The 22,334-nt window shown below is 39.8% G+C and overlaps 1 long non-coding RNA gene across 1 annotated transcript; it reads left to right on the top strand.

Annotated features, from left to right (window-relative positions):
• The first annotated feature begins 535 nt into the window (after positions 1-535).
• On the top strand, positions 536-2,866 carry LOC110897583. Its single transcript, XR_002568738.2, has 4 exons — positions 536-879; positions 974-1,175; positions 1,368-1,502; positions 1,640-2,866. It is a non-coding gene; the product is annotated as an uncharacterized LOC110897583 (long non-coding RNA).
• The last annotated feature ends 19,468 nt before the right edge of the window (positions 2,867-22,334 follow it).

Below are 22,334 nucleotides of genomic sequence, written 5' to 3'. Positions count from 1 at the left end.
ACTGAATGCACAATTCTTGCAGGCAATCAAGCCTCAACATTGCCACTACAACGGGTCTCATGGGACCTTCCAATGTTAGCTCTACATAATCAATGGGAAAGTGAAATAAATGAAGAGAAAATCAATGTCAGCCTAAAGTTAGGAAAATTGTTGTACCTATCAACAGATATGGTCCTTATCTTCCAAAAAAATAACCAAAATGTTGGTGACAAGCATTGCACATTATATTTCAAATGCTTTTTATTGCATATTGTTGCTATGCACAATTAGATATCCAATTATTACATTGTGAATGAAGTTTATCGGGCGTTGAGGGGGCTATGATGACTAAACATGATTTGCCAGCTCATATTCTGTGACTTTGGAAGGGCAAAGGTTCTGGTATTTTTTTTAATATATAGATTTCAATACACAAATACCATTCATCATTTGGTGAGCATTGATTATTTTTTATTATTTCAGTTTTCACTTGATTCTTACTTGATCTAGATCTTGGTCGGTCTTTATGAATGGACTAAAGATGGTTTTCAAGATACCATAAGCAAGAACTGACTCATTTTATTTCAAATGCTTTTTATTGCATATTGTTGCTATGCACAGTTAGATATCCAACTATTACATTGCGAATGAAGTTTATCGGGCGTTGAGGGGGCTATGATGACTAAACGTGATTTGCCAGCTCATATTCTGTGACTTTGGAAGTGCAAAGGTTCTGGTAATTTAAAAAATATATATATAGATTTCAATACAAAAATATCATTCATCATTTGGTGAGCATTGATTTTTTTTATTATTTCAATTTTGAGTTGCTCATAGTTAATTGTATCTTATCGCATTTCAAACTAGACATGGAATGGCGGGAGGCAAAGCAAACGAAGTGTAAGTCACTTTTAATTAAAATTTCTCGAGATGTGAGATTGTTTCTTTTGGTGTATGTTGACTTGCTAACTGGATTTCAGCTTCCCTTTTGCAGGGCTCTGAATCAGCTTCAACTTTTGGTGGAAGCAGATTGAAAAGGAGGACAAATAGGGCTACTTCCTAGCAACCCTTTAAGCTCAGAATAGAGGTTAGCATTTACAGTTGCTTATGAGACAGTGTTGGTTCTGGCTTGCAGTTTGTTTGGGACTGGAAGGTGTTCTTTTTGAAGACTAGCATTGTTCGTATTGCATTACATGGTAAGATTTCAATATATATGTTTCTAATGTTGCACACCAAGTATTCAATATGAATAGACTTTAGTTAATGATATGTGTAGCAGTGTATTCATCTTTAATATAGAGTACAATATAATATAATTTTGGAATCAAAAGGTCTTTATATATAACTTAATTATTAAACAATGGCTCTTGGCTTCTTGATTTTCCTAGGGCGCTGTTCCTAGAAAAGAGCCTCGCCATCACTGTCGGAACATCAACTCTGCTGCACCGCCACTGGTCAATTTTACGTTGTCGTTTATCTGAAAAAGGTGGCATAAATTTGGGCACTGGGAAAACGACTTCTAGGTAAGACTTCTTTTATTTTTACTGCTTCAGCTTTACCTTTTTTGCTATTATTCATCTTTGTTTCCGGCATTGCTTACCGAACAAGAATATTCAAAGGTAATATTCTAATACATGGTTTTTGATTAATTTTGGATTAGGCTTGCACGTTCTATGTGATTTGCATACATTATCAAGGGCTTGCACTTCCAACCTCTTAGAAATGGCTTCATTAATATAAATCTTTTGCCTTTATTTTTTCAATCCTACCTGCTGATATTTTTTATATAATCTATAGTATTAACTACCTGTCACTACTGTGAAGCAAGCAATGCCATTATCACCTCTTCTACCCATCAGCATTGCAAAAGTCGTCAGCCGCCATTACCTAGTGTAAACGTCATCTTAGGTATCATATATCATATTCTCGCAATCGTCGCTAAGTCGCTACCTTACGTATAAGTAATTCGCAAGGGGGATTGTTTAGTTTGGAGAGGTTTATGAGAGTACGGAGAATATGGCGTATAAGGTATTGGCGAGGGCGATTGTTACGTTTGCAGAGGTTTATGAGAGGATGGAGAATATGAAGCAAGAGAAGATGGTGAGGTTGGAGAAGCAAAGGATGGAATTTACTAAAGAGCTTGAGTTTCACAGGTTGAACATGTTTATGGAAACTCAGGTTGTGCTTGAAAAAAAATGAAAAATAAGAACAAGAGATCATCTGCTACAGGTTCCATGGGTTCAGTATATCATTTTTAAACTTAATCTTTTGGCTTATGATCCTATCTATGTTATGAGTCAAACAATTGGGTCAAAACATATATGTTTTAGAAGTGATTTTTGTAAAGGATTTTAATGTAAATACGTGACAATCACATATATACTCCTGAACTTTTAGATACACAAATTTAGAATAAAGTGTTTTGGTCGCAGTGGCGGAGCTTGAACGAAAAGTCAGTGGGGAACTCTCAAAATCCAAATCGTTGAGGGTCGGACTATTAAAAATCTAATATCTTACACAAAAAAAAAATTTAAAATTTTTGGTAAAACTAAAACTATGACCCCTCGGCCCCAATAAAGAGTGTGCAATGCTTGAGATACACATATTTTGTCTAAACTGAGATAAATACCAAACTCAAGTTTTTGACATATTTATTAAAGTTGAATCAGTAACGGGAGAACTTTGTTTACTTTCAGGTCATCCTTTTGTATATATTGTACTAATCCTCTCATTGAGGATCATTTTAGTTTTAATACAACACACTCAAATGTCTTCCGAAACAAGTCAAAGAGATCTGCATAATGTGTTCATGTTTGACCTCAAAAGTCGAAACCTGCATGTATTTTTCTCTTCAAAGAATGAGATTTGTTTAATCTAATCATATTTAAACAACTAACTGATATAACGTGTTTTCTACTCAAATAGTCTTAACAGACAAAATTGTAGAGCCTAAATAGCAAAATATTGCCATGAAAATTTAAAAAAAAATTAAAAGATCGTAATCTGAATTACCATCCATAATCAACAATATTGTAACTTAAAAATTAGCATCTTTATATTACAACGCTATAAATTATTCACTCCACCAATATAATCTCTTTTTTATGCCTGACAGGTAATCATGCAATTATTCTATAGGGGGAGAGGGACAGAGGGTGGAATTTCTATTTATATGTATTTTTAATTTACTTTTATGTTTGTAGGAAATGCTCCTCTAATTGTTGTTCAGCTGCTACTATGGGTAAATATGATAATGGGTACACTGGGAGCACTTGTATTAGCCACTGAACCTCCTACCAATGAATTGATGGAACGACAACTGGTCCGAAGAAATGGAAAAAAAAAAGAAAACAACCGGTGATGGGTCAAAAGAGGTAAAATTTTGTTACACTTCAGGTCAGTCCGAATTGACCCTAAACAGATATCAACATTTCCGGAGGTTTATAAGTACTTAGTGTATTAAACATATCACAAACAAATACTATTAAAGTAATAATCTTTTTCTAATAAAGCAATATGAGAGATTATAATCATTTGGATACGCTATAGGTAATTTTCAACACATGACTTTTAACTGATTTTATTGTTTTTAATCCATTTGCTTTGTTGAATATAAAATACAAACTCAAAATCGACTACTTCTATGTATTTTTATACTTTCGCGACTTTGGACGAGATTAATCATATGACTTATTTCTCATTTTAGTTTAAGCTTTTGAATTTTAGGTAAATAGTTCGAAGTTGTCACGTCACTATTATATTAAGTAAGAAGAACGGTTCGACGTCCCCGGTTCTGAAAACATTGTTTTGGACAACTGGAAGAGACTTCACTCCAAAACCAAGACTAACTTCCATGAGGTTGCGATCAAAGCTATAATATTTTTACCTGTTAATTTTTTATTGTAATAATTTATGTTAAATTTTGAAATGTTAAACTAATGTATTTTTTTAAACACTTTTGGATTTTGGGACATGTTTGATCCGGAGGGATGTTCTCTTTGGCTTTACAATTAAAAGTACGATGCCGAGAACAGTCTCTTTTGTAACATTGAACAAGGTTGGTGGATTTCTACAATCTATGGATCTTACACACTTTATCCAGAATATCAAGATGCAACGTGTGTGATCAAGGAAAGAATGACGATGTCGGTTTGGAAAGGTCTAAAACAAAAATGATGATCTACATGGGCTTCAATGCCGGTAGATATTATATGCTTGTGTTAAGCCACCCGCGAAACTCGCGGGATCTTAGGCTAGTTACTCTATATACTAAAACACATGGTCGGTGACCATTTCGTCTAATTACGATATTGCCCCATCTATTATTTTGTCTTCTTCGCTGGATATTGAGCCCATTTCGTCTAATTACGATATTGCCCCTTATTTTTATGTGTTATTAATTTAAGACTAAATATTTATTAACAAGTTTTAAAATGTTTCTAACGAACCGAACAAGCTTCAATACCATATTTTTTACTCCTTTTAAAATTACAGCTATAGTCTCCAGGTTTTGCAAATTCGTTCTCGGATACTCCCTAGCATGGATGGGGTTTAGTTTGTCCAGTTAAGTGGGTGTGAAATAACTAAAAGGCCCTTTACCTCCCTTTTCTCTCTATCTCCTTGTCTGCACACCTTCACACCTCCACACCTCACACCACCATAACACCACCCCCAAATCCAAACCACCACAACCAATTCCCGCTGTCGCCGGATTGATTGAAGAATAGATTCCGACTTAGGCTCCGACGACTAAATTGATTGAACAATAGATTCAGATTTCGTCACCGGAGACTGGGAGAAGATTTACATCAACTACTACTGCCCGGCTTGGGTCAAAGACTGAATGACTGATATGACTGGTTTGGCGGGCCAGATCACACCAGAAGAAGGTGCAAATATAGCCATATGGCTTTCTCTGCTTTCAGATATGTGTATAAGTGGCAATTCTTTGCTGAGAGGCGCGAGATTCATTTCTACTGCAGATTATATGGAAGAAAACCCATAGAAGTCTCAATCTTTTGGTAAATGACACATTGACCCCTAACTTTTGGTATTTAACAACTTTGACCCCCCATGTATTCCTACTTAATAACTTCACACCTCATCTTCTCCAACACTTCAATTCTTTAGTTTAAATTACTTTTATTTACGACTTTACATCGCAACGTGAGAGACATCATACTCTTTTTATCTATGCCTAACTACGTTAATGCCACTAACATATCGTAAGTAACAAAGTCAAAAACGCATCACGTCATGTGTGGGCACCGCACGTTAGTATTATCATCGTAACGCGTGTAACAAAGTCACAAACGTGACGTTGCCGCCGCAACGCGCGACACGGTTAAAATCTAGTTAATAACCAAGATGAAATGAACAGTGATGATTTAAATATATTATAATAATATATTAATATAATAATAATAATAATAATTATTTTCTTTACTTTCTAAGTTGGATAATTTGGTATCAATCAATACTGGTATTGAAAATACGGGTACGATCAGGTTCATTATCGGTACATGAAGGTAAAAATCGGCACCAACTTGATACAGAAAACGCCAAAAGTAGGTACCGGATTGAGTTTGAAAATCTTTTAGTTCGGGAAATTCGGTACTGCTACACGGTACCATTTGCCCATCCCTGATCACGGGTGCCGTATAAACAACAACGGTATCGTACAACTTTTTCTTGCTGATTTTCTTCAACTTTTAATAATTTCTTTTTTTAGTTTCAGGGGTAGGGATGAGCTCGGTGGCAACCGATACCGAAAATACTAGTTACGGTACCGGTATATGAAGGTAAAATTCGGTAGCGAACCGGTACTAGGAACGCCAAAATTCAGTACCGAATTGGTACTTAGGATCCTTCGGTTCGGGAAATTCGGTACCGGTACCTAGTACTATTTGCTCATCTCTGACCACGGGTTTCATACGCACATCATTAACATACAACTTTTTTGGTTGATTTTCTTTCGATTATTTTTTACGGTTTTTTACATTTTTTTTTATTTTTGTTAGTGGTTCTGTGTGCAACGCGCTCATAGTGATTTCAAAACACATGTAAACACAGACTAAATAACAAAAGAAGTTTACCGCAACGCGGCTAAGGCGATAAACCTAGTTTACTTTATCATATAGGATTCAATGTATGAAATAAACACCGATAATGATATATCCTCTTTTGGTGTGTGGACTAGGCCAACTACTAATATTGTATCCTCTTTTGGTGTGTGAACTAGGCCAACTACTAGGATAGCCCAACCCATGTTAAATTTTTTGCATTGTTTGGTTGTTTGCTTTCTTGTTTGTTTACCTTTGTTCATTGTGTTTTCACCTCAACGTGACTAACCATGTATTTATACGAGATTCATATATTGGTCTAACACTAGTCTTTAATTCATATAAAAGGTTTTAAGAGTTAAATGTTATACTGAATACTCTAATCCACAATTTAGGGGTGGCAATTAATGTTGGGTTCGGGTCAACATCACCTAACCTAACACATGATCCTTTTTTCGGAAACTTAATTCTCACCTGGACACAAATGAAAATTTTACCCCTTTGTCCTTTCAGTTAGGTTCATAACCCCCACCCGATCATTCATGCACCGCCTCCTCTACCCACCATCATTTTCTCTACCACCAACCACTACCACATCGTCATAATTTTACTGGCTCAACATGACTTGACAAAAAATTGACCGATGTGATAATGATATGACTCATACGTCTCTTATCACCTTTTTCGTCTTTCTATATGACTTGTTTTTCGTCTTTCTATATAACTCGTCATATATGTGACACATGACCTGATATCTATTTTTGGAGTGATATATACAAGCACCCCTTTACTATTTGTCTAACATATATGAAAATACACATTTCTAAAACTAACAAAACTAAATCATATAAAATAATTATATAAAATTAGTATATTTATTAATTTGCAAGAATTATAATGATACATTAGTTATAAAATATTCAATTTTTAAGTTTCCACTTCACCCTTTATATTACGAATCTATATCTATAATCTATAAATTATAATAAATCAAAATCAACTTTGTCTACATGTCCTTCTCTTAGGCTATTAAGTGTCACGTGACAATTATGCACTCCATCCTCTTTTGGTTTGAGCAACAAAACCAAATACTAAAGACATGGTTTCTTCATCCTTACTATTTATGGTAGAAGTACGCAATATTTATTATCATCTCACACACCTTTGTTTCACAATATTGTTTCCAAAATATGAAACCCTTTCATTTCTACATCACTAAAATGTAGAAAATAACTTGCAGAAGATATTACGGACGTGTCTTCTTTTTTAAATATATGCACTTTCTTTTGTTATCTTTTGGAACAATATTTTCTTTATTGAAAAGTTACTTGCATAAGCTTGCATATGATTAGTTATTATACACCGATTTTAAACTAGCCATTGTTGATCCGTTAAATTTTTCAACACTTAATTACTTAACATTTCAAATAAAAACTTCGATGCTATTTAAAATATTCAAATATATCTTTTCATTATATTAATGCACACCCTAATGATGTTTGTATTTCCCGTCGCAAGGACCCTTTTAGGATATCTTTTTCTTAAACGGCCAACAAATTCTTTAGATTTAGTAGTGGCGAAATTCACCACACTAGGTTTATCATCCTAGCCGCGTTGCGGCAAACTTCTTTTGTTATTTAGTCTGTGTTTACATGTGTTTTGAAATCACTACGAGCGCGTTGCACGCGGAACCACTAACAAAAATAAAAAGAAAATGTAAAAAACAGTAAAAAATAATCGAAAGAAAATCACCCAAAAAAGTTGTACGTTAATGATGTTGTTCGTATGAAACCCGTGGTCAGAGATGAGCAAATAATACTGGGTACCGGTACCGAATTTCCCAAACGGAAGGATCCTTACTACCAATTCGGTTCCGACTTTTGGCGTTCCTAGTACCGGTTCGCAACCGATTTTTACCTTCATATGCCGGTACCGTAACCGGTATTTTCGGTATCGGTTGCCACCGAGCTCATCCCTACCCCTGATGTCACACCCCAACCGATGGCGGAATTATCAGGGCATGGCACTAAGCGAAACAGATTGTCCAGAAGTTTCCATAACAACTATTATTACTATTCAATTTATATAATACGTCCCATACCGTACCTTAAATAGTAAACAAATTATTACAGATAGCATCAAGTCAAATATTCTGTTCCGACAACTCAGATTTCAAATATAAATAGTGTTCAAAGGCTTCTAGAGACTCGATCTGCAAGATCTACAGACAACTATGCTCTAGACGCTTATTCTAAGCTCGCCTTCCTAGCAGATAAGCATCCTAATTGCATGTCACATACGTTAAAATAAAGTCAATACATAAAATGTAAAGGTGAGCATACAAGTTTGATAATAGCATAATAGTGTTCGAATAGTTTACGCATAACCAGCACGTACACAGAGGAAAACGAAGCATGTTAATTATCGACATGGATCTATCGATACCAATGACTGCGGGTTGACTGCCCAAGGCAGTTCGCAATACATGATAACCACTGTAATCCATGCAAGTAATTATCCTTAACAACCCCCGTGTGAACGGGTGCTGAGTCCAAACTATAGTACTATCGTCGATAAGGCAGGTAGACAGCATTCCACGTGTAAACATAACAACAAGCATTCATTTAGTCACGTAATACATGCGGTAAGGGTTAGAGTTTAAAGTATTTGAGTAGTGTGTTCGATGTGATTTCATATAAGTAACGTATGTAACACCCAAAAGTGCTAAAAGCAAAAAGGGATCGAGTATATTCACAGTGATTGATGGATTTAAGGGAGCACTTGAGAGTAGGGTTAGCCTGAATAGTTCGATAGTATAACGATAAGCAATGTGTAAAACGAAAACAAGTGTTGGAGGGTCGGACAGCCTGGTCGATCGGACGGTAGGTCCGATCGGACGGCTTGATCGTTCAGTTAACCAGTCCGTTCGGACAGTCTGTCCGGTTGGTCGGTAGGCCGATTGGATGGACTGTTCGAGTGGATTGTTTCTTCCTTTGAGAAGGATGTGTTTTTGTATGATGGATTGACTTTTGAAGTTTTCGTTGTAGTATTTGAAAACATTGAAGTTTCCTTACCTTTCAGGTCAATCGATCGAACGGTTCGTTCGATCGGCCGGCTTAACCGATCGGTTAGGTACTTCAACAACAAGTTCTTATTAAAGTGTCACCTGGTCGGACGGCTCGACCAATCGGGTGGCACTCCAACGCGTTGAATCATGTTGAAAATCGATTAAGTGTTGAAGCATAGTATCTCATGATTCGAAGAGTAATTCAAATCAGACCGTGGTCCGATCGAACAACACTTCGTTCAACACTAGACTTCATGAAATTGTTAAGGTGTGGGGCCATGTGCTAGCCGATTGGTTGGCTTGGTCGTTTGGCTGATTGTCCGATCGGCTGGGCTGTCCGTTCGGACAGTCAGTCCGATCGGTCAGCATTCTGACCTGATCAACCTGTTCATCTAACACTAGGCTGTTTTCTTTGTTTGACGTTATTTTGAGGTGTTTTGACAACAAGTTGAACCATAGAACCCTCGTTCTTGCTGGTTTCTCTTGCTCGAACAGGAATCACCCAAATCCGGTCGGTGAACCGTTCGGAACAGAGTTTAACGTTTAACCCGAAATCGGTGAACCTCGTAGATAGAACCCGAATCTTGAACCGCACAACTACTAGAATGGTTAGTGAGTCGGTTCAAGCTCCGTTTCTACCGGTTTGAAGGCGTTGAGTTTAAAAGAGTTGAAAGAAAGTTGGAAAACGTTCTTTCAATCCTTTTCACCATGTAAATATTTAGATCTATGGAAGATCTTTGCTTGTTTATGTGGAAATCGGTTAGATCCAAGTGATTCTTGGTGGATTGAAGCCAAAACATGAATTTCCTCGAGGACACCATGATGACATCATCCTAGAACACTTGAATCTTGATGATTTCACGGTTAGAAATCAAGATTTGAAAGATAGAAAAGTGTAGGAGTGTGCATAGATCAAGAAAGTACAAGATTTAGGATGAAATCTTACCGGAATCGAGAGAAATCTGAGAAAAAGGATGAGAGCACGAGCTGGTCGGTCAGAGCTTTCCAAAAGTAGAAAGTATGACAATGACAGGGGTATTTATAGGCTTCCAAAAAAGGAAAGGGCTGGCCGATCGGCCAGGCATCCCGGTCGGACAGCCTGTCCGATCGGACAGCAGTCCGATCGGCTGGGCCGTTCGATCGGCTGAGAGCCTGATCGTTCAGCTGCCTGTTTCGAGCGTTCGGTGCGAAGATTTTTGATATTATGATTTCGATTGGGGATGATGTGTGTACGACAGAGTTTCCTATTCAAATTACTTTTAATCCCAACCACTATATCTAACATACAATCATCTATATCTCGTGCTGTCTTTTCGCCACCAATTATCATAATTCGATTTCGATTGAGTTTGACTGAGTTTCGAGTTTCGATTCGAGTTTCGATTGATTGCCGCACATAACATAAAGTAAGCATGCACAAGTAACACATAAGGCACACACACACGTATATCAACACCGGAATTCGCATAATTCGAGTCTCGAGGTTGATGACGATTTGATTAGCTCGATTATTGGTTAATTGACTTTATCGCATTGTTACTTCCTATCATTCACAGTCGTAAAGCGGTTCGTATTGATAAATTGACTTCGATTAATTCGATTTTAGCATATACTCCACATAATACAACTAACGTAATCACAAACATAAAATAGACATCAAAACACCGTAGTTAGTCTATTTACAGTCAAAGAAGTCAATCTTGACTTTTGACTTTGACTTTGACATTCGGTAACACGGGGTGTTACAGCCTCCCCTTGATTAGGGAATTTCGTCCCGAAATTAGGCTGAAAACTGCACAGCACCGTGAATCATCTTTTGCTACTTTCTCTCTCTAGACTTTCATTTGAACAACTATGGGTACTTCACCTTCATGTCGCTTTCGAGTTCCCAAGTGAACTCTGCGCCTTGTCTGCCTTCCCAACGGACTTTCACAATAGGGATGCGCGGGCGTCTGAGCTGCTTGGTTTGACGATCCATGATTTCGACAGGCTTTTCCACGAAGTGTAGCGTTTCGTTTATTTGAAGGTCGTTGAGAGGCACAATCAGATCATGCTCAGCCAGGCATTTTTGGAGGTTTGACACATGGAAAGTCGGGTGGACGTTACTAAGTTCCTCCGGTAGTTTGAGTCTGTAGGCGACTTTTCCGATTCTTTCCAGAATCTTAAAAGGTCCAACATATCAAGGCGCTAGTTTCCCTTTCTTGCCGAATCTGACCACACCCTTCCAATGTGATACCTTTAGGAGTACGTAGTCGCCAACGTCAAATTCAAGGGGCTTGCGTCGTTTATCGGCATAACTTTTCTGTCTATCCCGTGTTTTCAACAAGTTGTCTCGGATTTGGAGGACTTTGTCAGTCGTTTCTTGTAATAGCTCAGGACCAGTTAATTGCGAGTGACCGATCTCGTGCCACACAATAGGCGATCGATATCTCCTTCCATATAAAGCCTCGAATGGTGCCATCTGGATGCTGGCATGATAACTGTTGTTGTACAAGAATTCGACTAACGGCAGGTATTTGTTCCAATTACCACCGAAGTCTATGACACACGCACGGAGCATGTCTTCAAGAGTACGGATCGTTCTTTCAGTCTGTCCGTCGGTCTATGGATGGAATGCGGTACTCAGGTTAAGCGTAGTTCCGAGAGCTGCTTGAAACGTTTCCCACAATCGCGATGTAAACCGAGCATCACGGTCAGAGATGATGTCACGAGGCGTACCATGATTACAAATGATTTCGTCGGTGTAGATTCGGGCTAATCGTTCTACCTTGTAGTCTTCTCGTATTGGCAAAAAGTGGGCTGATTTGGTCAAACGGTCAACGATAACCCAAATGCTGTCGTGACCTGATGATGTGGGCGGAAGTTTGGTTATGAAATCTATAGCTATACTCTCCCACTTCCATATAGAGATTGGCGGTTGTTCGAGTAAGCCAGAGGGTCTTTGATGTTCAGCCTTGACCCTTGCACAAGTCAGGCATCTTCCGACATAGAGGGCGATGTCCCTTTTCATGCCCGGCCACCAGTACTTATAACAAAGATCCTGGTACATTTTATCGGCACCAGGATGAATAGAATATCGGGATTTGTGGGCTTCGTCCATCAGAATCCTTCGCAATTCGGTCCGCTTAGGGATCCAAATTCGGTCCAGAAAATAGAAGATCCCATTCGATTTGCTTACAAGCTGAGCTCCATCGTGATAGATTCTCTCTTTCTTCAGGGTGCATTCATTAAAACAGGCATGTTGGGCTTCACGGATGAGGGTTTCGAGATTGTGTTGGGCTTGAGTATTACGAATACTGAGCAAATAACTCCGTCTGCTGAGCGCGTCGGCAACGACATCTGCCTTGCCTGGGTGATAACGAATCTCACAGTCGTAATCGTTGAGGAGTTCTACCCATCGGCGTTGACGCATATTGAGTTCTTTTTGATCAAAGATGTGTTGTAAACTCCTGTGATCGGTGAAGATCGTACACTTGGTACCATACAGGTAATGTCGTCAAATCTTTAATGCAAAAACAACTGCGCCTAGCTCAAGATCATGGGTTGTATAATTCTTCTCGTGGATCTTGAGCTGTCGAGAAGTGTAAGCTATAACCTTGTCCCGTTGCATGAGAACACAACCAAGACCAAGGTTGGAAGCATCACAATAGACAATGAAACCGTCGTTCCCATTGGGCAACGTGAGAACAGGAGCGTTGCAAAGCTTATGCTTGAGGGTTTGGAAGGCAGACTCTTGTTCAGTTCCCCAAACAAAAGACCTGTCTTTATGCGTAAGAGTGGTAAGCGGCACAGCGATCCTAGAGAATCCTTCGATAAATCGTCGATAATAGCCCGCTAGTCCGAGAAAAGAACGGACTTCAGATGGGTTCTATGGCGTAATCCAGCTCTTAACTGCTTCAATCTTCGCAGGATCGACATGGATACCTTGACTATTCACGATGTGATCCAGAAACTGAACCTCCTCCAGCGAGAATTCACACTTGGAGAACTTGGCATAGAGTTGGTTCCCCTAGAGTAACTCGAGAACCAAACGTAGATGTTGCGCGTGTTCGGTTTTCGATTTGGAATAAATCAAGACGTCGTCGATGAACACGATGACGAAACAGTCAAGATACGGCTTACACACGCGATTCATCAGATCCATAAAAACCGCGGGTGCGTTGGTTAAACCAAAAGGCATAACAACGAACTCATAGTGGCCGTAACGAGTGCGAAAAGCGGTTTTAGGTATATCTTATTCCTGGATGCGTAACTGATGATAGCCTGAGCGTAGATCGATCTTCGAGAAACACGTAGCACCTTGTAGCTGATCGAATAAATCATCGATGCGAGGTAGGGGGTAACGGTTCTTGATGGTCAACTTATTCAATTCCCGATAGTCGATACACATCCTGAACGACCCATCCTTCTTCTTAACGAAGAGGACTGGCGCGCCCCAAGGAGAGGTGCTCGGGCGAATAAAGCCTTTTTCAAGTAATTCCTGGAGTTGGTTCGAGAGTTCCCGCATTTTGGATGGCGCGAGTCAATAAGGGGCTTTGGCTACGGGGTTAGCTCCAGGAATGAGGTCGATACGGAAGTCGATATCACAACTTGGCGGTAGTCCAGGAAGATCATCAGGGAACACCTGAGGAAATTCACGGACCACAGGGACGTCTTTAACTTCTGTTTTCCTTTTCTTTTCCTTCTCCGCTACTACAATGTTGGCCAAGAAAGCTCTGTATTCCTTGCGGAGATACTTGCTAGCTTGGACACATGACATGAGCTTGAGACCCTTCGAAGCAGTTTCACCGTAAACACACAATAAATCACCATTCGCTAGCGAGAATCGAATCATCTTGTCGAAGCACACAACTTCAGCATGGTTTTTGCGAAGAAAGTCCATGCCTACTATGATGTCAAAACTTCCGAGCTGCATCAGAATAGGGTCAATTGGGAAGATGTGATTGTTGAGCTCGAGAGTACAATCACGAAGAACAGAATTAACGGCGACAGTTCTTCCAGTAGCGACTTCAACTTCGAATGACGAGGGGAGATAAGAGCGCTTACGACTAAGGAGCTTCTCGAATTCAAACGACACAAAGCAGTTATCGGCTCCAGTATCAAACAAACACGATGCATAAATACCATTCACAAGGAACGTACCATTAACCATGTTGTTGTCGGCCTGGGCTTGGCGAGCATTGATGTTGAAGGTTCTGGCGCGTGCCGCTTGTTACTGCTGCTGAGGCTGCTGCTGTTGCTGGGGCTCTTGCTTCACAACCCTATTCGGGCACATGTTTGCAAAGTGGTTAGGGTCATCACATGCAAAACAGACTCGAGCATTGACCGCGGGTGCTTGAGCTGGGTGTTGGCCTTGCGGAACTGGGAGTAGAACTTGCTGAGCAGTGGCTTGAACTGGGGGTTGACGAGGTCCATAGCGACAATTAGCAGTAAAGTGGCTGTACAAGTTGCAATGCGCGCAAAAACGACAGGCCGGACCCACCGGATGGTGATATGAGCATGTCGGGCAGAGCGGGTGGGGACCTGTGTAAGCACGCTTTGCTAGCGGCGCTTGAGTAACAGGTGTTGGTCGATGATGAGACTGCTGCTGAGCCGGTACGGCTTGCAGGGGAGCAGCAGTGGTACTGACAGCACAGTTCTTGTTGCTGGTGCTGCTTTTGTTGTGCTTCTTCTTGCGACGTGATGACTTGGATGTTTGAGCAGTGGCGGTTTCGGCGGTCGATGCAGTGGTAGCTTGATGCAGAGACTTGGAGGGCTTATCCCAGAAACCAGCCTTTACTCGCTTGTCATTGATCTCGGCGGCAAGCAAGTAGGTTTCCTCGATCGATGAGGTCTTCGCGGCGTGAACAAAATCGGCAACACAATCGGGTAGAGCTCGAATGTACTTCTTGATGGCCATGTCTAGCGTCTTGACTTGATCGGGACAGATGATGCTGAGCTGTTTAAAGCGAGCAGTCAAGGCTACGTTATCACCATCTTTCTGCTTGATGTTCCAAAACTCGTCCTCCAGCTTTTGGCGTTCATGGGGAGGGCAGAATTCGTCCACCATGATGGCTTTCAGCTCTTCCCAAGTAAGCTCATAAGCTGCATCATTTCCGCGTTTGTTTCGTTCGGCCGTCCACCAGTCTAGAGCTCGGGACTGGAAGACGCCGGTTGCGTTTAGGGTACGGAGATTTGCAGGACAGCCGCTTTGGCGCAGAGTGACTTCGATGGAATCAAACCATTGAAACATAGTTGTCGGGCCATCTTCTCCGGTGAATTCCTTTGGTCCGCATGCCTTGAACTGTTTAAAGCTGAAGACAGTCTTGGTAGCATCTTTGGGTGCTTCAGTTCTCGACTCCTCAGATGATTTGCTGACGTTCTCATACACTTCGCTCACAGCTTTCGCTACTTGCTTGGCGATGATAGCAGCAAGACGTTTGTCTCTCTTTTCTTGGCGAGTAAGTGGGGTTCGGTGTCCAAATGACGACATTGTCTGCAACAGACATCGTCGTAGGTCTCAGACACATCAAAATCGAATCTCACCTCACACGTCTACTACTTACTAAAGCTTAGGAACACGTCGAAGTACATATCACATAAACACATAGACACATAACTACAGTTTCACGTAATCACAGAAGCACATAAGCGCGTAGGGCACAGAAACACAGAAACATGGAAGCACATATGCATTGAATCTCAGAGACAGTCAGAATACAGAAACCTATCATTCAAAGCTCGCGTGTCGTTCGTATATATCGATCGCGCATAGTATGTCGAGTAGTGTAGTATAATCGTATAGCATGTCGAGTATAGTATAAGAGTATATCGTAGCATAATTTCAAAAAGATTCGTAGCGATTTGTCATCGTTTTGAGATAAAAGAGCAATGCGTGTTGTGTGTGTCGATCGAAGTGATAGTAAAAATCGAGGAATCCCACAAAATTTTAAACACGTAAACAGATAATATTCACATAAAACACATAAAATCGATGAATTATCAGAGTTAGCAGTTGCGGGCTCAGAATCGAAACACATGGAAATCGAGAAGCGGATTGTCTGCGGCTACTAGACATTGACTACCCAAAGCGATTCGACTATTCTCAATAGACTTGTCGTCACATTTTGACTTTCGGGATCGTGTTTCAGCCTCGATTCCTGGGCATTCAGCACGTATTCCCTAGGTCATACTCGTGAGTTCAGGTCGTTGGAGTCCGTGAGGCTTTGGTGAGATAGATAAAAGTCGGAACAAGTTGTCAAGGTTAGGGTTTCACCCCTGGCTTAGTAACTTCTTCCTTGTTTTAGTGAAATTGAGGAGATTATTCATCAAAATATGGATTTCACTCCTGATTTGGTATAATTCTCCCGCTGAACAAGCGTTCGTTATTAGAAAGAATGAAGAAATCATTGATCCGGCAATCTAGTCGAGAGTTTGCGGTTTTCACACCTAATCTTGACTAATTCGCCTTCTCATTATTGAAAATTCGTGTGTGGTGATAGTGTAGTGTAAGTGAGTATAAGCAGGGTACATAGCACATAAGCTTGGTCTGTTGGTTCCTAACTATAGTCTAGGTCTCTAAGACTTCGACCCGGACTAGGTCGAGTCTAGCCTAATTCCCTATAGTTATGGCTCTGATACCAACCTGTCACACCCCAACCGATGGCGGAATCATCGAGGCATGGCACTGAGCGAAACAGATTATCCAGAAGTTTCCATAACAACTATTATTACTATTCAATTTATATAATACGTCCCATACCGTACCTTAAATAGTAAACAAATTATTACAGATAGCATCAAGTCAAATACTCTGTTCCGACAACTCAGATTTCAAATATAAATAGTGTTCAAAGGCTTCTAGAGACTCGATCTGCAAGTTCTACAGACAACTATTCTCTAGACGCTTATTCTAAGCTCGCCTTCCTAGCAGATAAGCATCCTAATTGCCTGTCACATACGTTAAAATAAACTCAATACATAAAATGTAAAGGTGAGCATACAAGTTTGATAATAGCATAATAGAGTTCGAATAGTTTACGCATAACCAGCACGTACACAGAGGAAAACGAAGCATGTTAATTATCGACATGGATCTATCGACACCAATGACTGCGGGTTGACTGCCCGAGGCAGTTCGCAATACATGATTACCACCGTAATCCATGCAAGTAATTGTCCTTAACAACCCCCGTGTAAACGGGTGCTGAGTCCAAACTATAGTACTATCGTCGTTAAGGCAGGTAGACAGCATTCCACGTGTAAACATAACAACAAGCATTCATTTAGTCACGTAATACATGCGGTAAGGGTTAACGTTTAAAGTATTTGAGTAGTGTGTTCGATGTGATTTCGTATAAGTAACGTATGTAACACCCAAAAGTGCTAAAAGCAAAAAGGGATCGAGTATACTCACAGTGATTGATGGATTGAAGGGAGCACTTGAGAGTAGGGTTAGCCTGAATAGTTCGATAGTATAACGATAAGCAATGTGTAAAACGAAAACAAGTGTTGGAGGGTCGGACAGCCTGGTCGATCGGACGGTAGGTCCGATCGGACGGCTTGATCGTTCGGTTAACCAGTCCGTTCGGACAGTCTGTCCAGTCGGTCGGTAGGCCGATTGGATGGACTGTTCGAGTGGATTGTTTCTTCCTTTGAGAAGGATGTGTTTGTGTATGATGGTTTGACTTTTGAAGTTTTCGTTGTAGTATTTGAAAACATTGAAGTTTCCTTACCTTTCAGGTCGATCGATCGAACGGTTCATTCGATCGGCCGGCTTAACCGATCGGTTAAGTACTTCAACAACAAGTTCTTATTAAAGTGTCACCTGGTCGGACGGCTCGACCGATCGGGTGGCACTCCAATGCGTTGAATCATGTTGAAAATCGATTAAGTGTTGAAGCATAGTATCTCATGATCCGAAGAGTAATTCAAATCAGACCGTGGTCCGATCGAACATCACTTCGTTCAACACTAGACTTCATGAAATTGTTAAGGTGTGGGGCCATGTGCTAGCCGATCGGTTGGCTTGGTTGTTTGGCTGATTGTCCGATCGGCTGGGCTGTCCGTTCGGATAGTCAGTTCGATCGGTCAGCATTCTGACCTGATCAACCTGTTCGTCTAACACTAGGCTGTTTTGTTTGTTTGACGTTATTTCGAGGTGTTTTGACAACAAGTTGAACCATAGAACCCTCGTTCTTGCTGGTTTCTCTTGCTCGGACAGGAATCACCCAAATCCGGCCGGTGAACTATTCGGAACAGAGTTTAACGTTTAACCCGAAATCGGTGAACCTCGTAGATAGAACCCGAATCTTGAACCGCACAACTACTAGAATGGTTAGTGAGTCGGTTCAAGCTCCGTTTCTACCGGTTTGAAGGCGTTGAGTGTAAAAGAGTTGAAAGAAAGTTGGAAAACATTCTTTCAATCCTTTTCACCATGTAAATGTTTAGATCTATGGAAGATCTTTGCTTGTTTATGTGGAAATCGGTTAGATCCAAGTGATTCTTGGTGGATTGAAGCCAAAACATGAAGTTCCTCGAGGACACCATGATGACATCATCCTAGAACACTTGAATCTTGATGATTTCACGGTTAGAAATCAAGATTTGAAAGATAGAAAGGTGTAGGAGTGTGCATAGATCAAGAAAGTACAAGGTTTAGGATGAAATCTTACTGGAATCGGGAGAAATCTGAGAAAAAGGATGAGAGCACGAGCTGGTCGGTCAGAGCTTTCCAAAAGTAGAAAGTATGACAATGACAGGGGTATTTATAGGCTTCCAAAAGAGGAAAGGGCTGGCCGATCGGCCAGGCATCCCGGTCGGACAGCCTGTCTGATCGGACAGCAGTCCGATCGGCTGGGCCGTTCGATCGGCTGAGAGCCTGATCATTCAGCTGCCTGTTTTGAGCGTTCGGTGCGACGATTTTTGATATTTCGATTTCGATTGGGGATGATGCGTGTACAACAGAGTTTCCTATTCAAATTACTTTTAATCCCAACCACTATATCTAACATACAATCATCTATATCTCGTGCTGTCTTTTCGCCACCAATTATCATAATTCGATTTCGATTGAGTTTGACTGAGTTTCGAGTTTCGAGTTTCGATTCGAGTTTCGATTGATTGCCGCACATAACATAAAGTAAGCATGCACAAGTAACACATAAGGCACACACACACGTATATCAACACCGGAATTCGCATAATTCGAGTCTCGAGGTTGATGACGATTTGATTAGCTCGATTATTGGTTAATTGACTTTATCGCATTGTTACTTCCTATCATTCACAATCGTAAAGCGGTTCGTATTGATAAATAGACTTCGATTAATTCGATTTTAGCATATACTCCACATAATACATCTAACGTAATCACAAACATAAAATAGACATCAAAACACCGTAGTTAGTCTATTTACAGTCAAAGAAGTCAATCTTGACTTTTGACTTTGACATTCGGTAACACGGGGTGTTACACCTGAAACTAAAAAAAGAAATCATTAAAAGTTGAAGAAAATCAAGAAGAAAAAGTTGTACGATACCATTGTTTTTGTACAACACCCATAATCAGGGATGAGCAAATGGTACCGTGTAGCAGTACCAAATTTCCCGAACTAAAAGATTTTCAAACTCAATCCAGTAACGACTTTTGGCGTTTTCTATATCAGGCTGGTGCCGATTTGTACCTTCATGTACCGATAATGAACCGGACCGTACCTGTATTTTCGATACCAGTATTGGTTAACACCAAACTTATCCAACTGAAATAATAATTAGTATTATTGGTTAATACATTATTAGGGTGGAGATACAATAGGAAGTTTATTTGGCTAAGAAGGCTAGGAAGTGATCTTGACCATCCATTTAATTAATCAAGGGCTAAGATTAAATCAGGGAAATTGAAGGGAAGAAAAGAGGCGCGTGAGTTTGTTTAGGGGTATTCTAGTCAATCCAAGACAATAGTTTCTCTCTCCTCCAATTCCCATCGTTTTTAAAACGTTAATAACTTTTTCATACGACAATATTTTTTTTATAAAAATTGCACCATAAAAACGAGCGTTTTTTATCTTTAAAACGAGCACACTATTGCTATACTTTTGAAAAAAAAATTCGAAAACCTAGATTCGTAAAACACAGTGGATAGAACAAGACACTATAACCCAGGTTCTAAAACGCAATCGGGTTTCATATGGCCGTGATTATGTTTTAACATGGCCATGCCTCTATTCTAACATGATTATGTTTATGTTTTAACATGACCATGTTCTCTGCACTCAAATTCTGAAGAAAACGTACCTAAAACGCAATGGGTTTCACATAGTCATGTTTCTCTTTTAACATGGCCATGCCTTTGTTTTAACATGACCATGTTTTTGTTTTAACAAGGTCATGCCTTTGTTTAACAAAGGTCATGCCTTTGTTTTAACATGGTCATGCCTCTGTTCCAACATCCAGGTTCTAAAAACGCAATGGGTTTTAACATTGTCATGTTTATGTTTGAACATGGTCATGCTTATGTTTTAACATGGTCATGTCTTTGCTCCAACATGATCATGCTTCCCTTTTAACATGATCATGTTCTTTGATGTTCTTTTACATTGCAGTTCTAAAACGCAATGAAACCCAAAATCAAGATTTTGCACTACAGATTCTAAAAAACAATGAAGTTTTAACATGGCCATGTTCATGTTTTAACATGGTCATGCTTTTGTTCCAACATGACCATGCTTCTATTTTGGCATGATCATGTTCTTTGCACCCCAGGTTGTAAAACGCAATGAAAGCAAAAATCAATATTTTGCACTGTAGGCTCTAAAAAGAAATGGAGTTTTAACATGGCCATGTTTATGTTTTAACATGGCCATGCTTTTGTTCCAACCTGACCATGCTTCTATTTTAGCATGATCATGTTCTTTGCTTGTAAAACGCAATGAAACCAAAAATCAATATTTTGCATTGTAGGTTCTAAAAATCAATGGAGTTTTAACATGACCATGTTTATGTTTTAACATGGTCATGCTTTTGTTCCAACATGACCATGCTTCTATTTTAGCATGATCATGTTCTTTGGTTGCAAAACGCAATGAAACCAAAAATCAATATTTTGCACTGTAGGTTCTAAAAAGCAATGAGTTTTAACATGGCCATGTTTATGTTTTAACATGGTCATTATTTTGTTCCAACATGACCATGCTTCTGTTTTGGCATGATCATGTTCTTTGCACCTCAGGTTGTAAAACGCAATGAAAACCAAAATCAATATTTTGCACTGTAAGTTCTAAAAAGCAATGGAGTTTTAACATGGCCATGTTTATGTTTTAACATGGTCATGCTTTTGTTCCAACATGATCATGCTTCTATTTTAGCATGATCATGTTCTTTGCTTGTAAAACGCAATAAAACTAAAAATCAATATTTTGCACTGCAGGTTCTAAAAAGCAATGAAGTTTTAACATGGCCATGTTTATGTTTTAACATGGTCATGCTTTTGTTCCAACATGACCATGCTTCTATTTTAGCATGATCATGTTTTTTACACTCCAGGTTGTAAGACGCAATAAAACCAAAATCAATATTTTGCACTGCAGGTTCTAAAAAGCAGTGTAGTTTTAACATGGGTATGCCTTAGTTCCAACATGATCATGCCTCTGTCTAAGCATGATCATGTTCTTTGCACTGCAGGTTCTAAAATGCAATGAGTTTTAATGTGGTCATGCCTTTGTTCCAACATGATCATGCTTCTATTTTAGCATGGTCATGTCTCTGCTTTAACATCCAGAAGAACAAAAATGAAAAGAACTCTAACTAAAACATAATGAAGTGAAAAACGCAATTGAGGTTTCATAACTAAAACGCAATGAAAATAAAAAATAACACAACTTACAAAAGAACTCTGATTAACGATGGTGGGCCGAAAAAAAACTCTGATACACCATGGGGAAACTGGTGGCGGTGGAGCGGTGGCGGTGGATGGTGGAATGATAGTGTAAGATCTGAAAAACCCAACAGGTGGTTGAAGGTGGTGGTGGTTTCAGATCTAGTTTCCGGCAAGATGGTGGCGATCGTAGGTGGTAGTGGTGGTGGTGGTGGAGGAGGAGGTGGTGGTGTTGGTTGTGATGTGGTAGTTTATAGTTTTGAAAATGGTGGATTTGAGTATACGGGGAAGAGGAATGAATTGCAGATGCTGGGTTTTTTTTAAGATGGTGAGTTTTGACCAAAATGCTCCTCCTTATGTTTTTTCATCTTTG

Source organism: Helianthus annuus, chromosome 13 (assembly GCF_002127325.2).
Source record: "Helianthus annuus cultivar XRQ/B chromosome 13, HanXRQr2.0-SUNRISE, whole genome shotgun sequence".
In the NCBI taxonomy this organism is placed as follows: Eukaryota; Viridiplantae; Streptophyta; class Magnoliopsida; order Asterales; family Asteraceae; genus Helianthus; species Helianthus annuus.
This window is presented reverse-complemented; position numbering and strand designations above follow the sequence as displayed.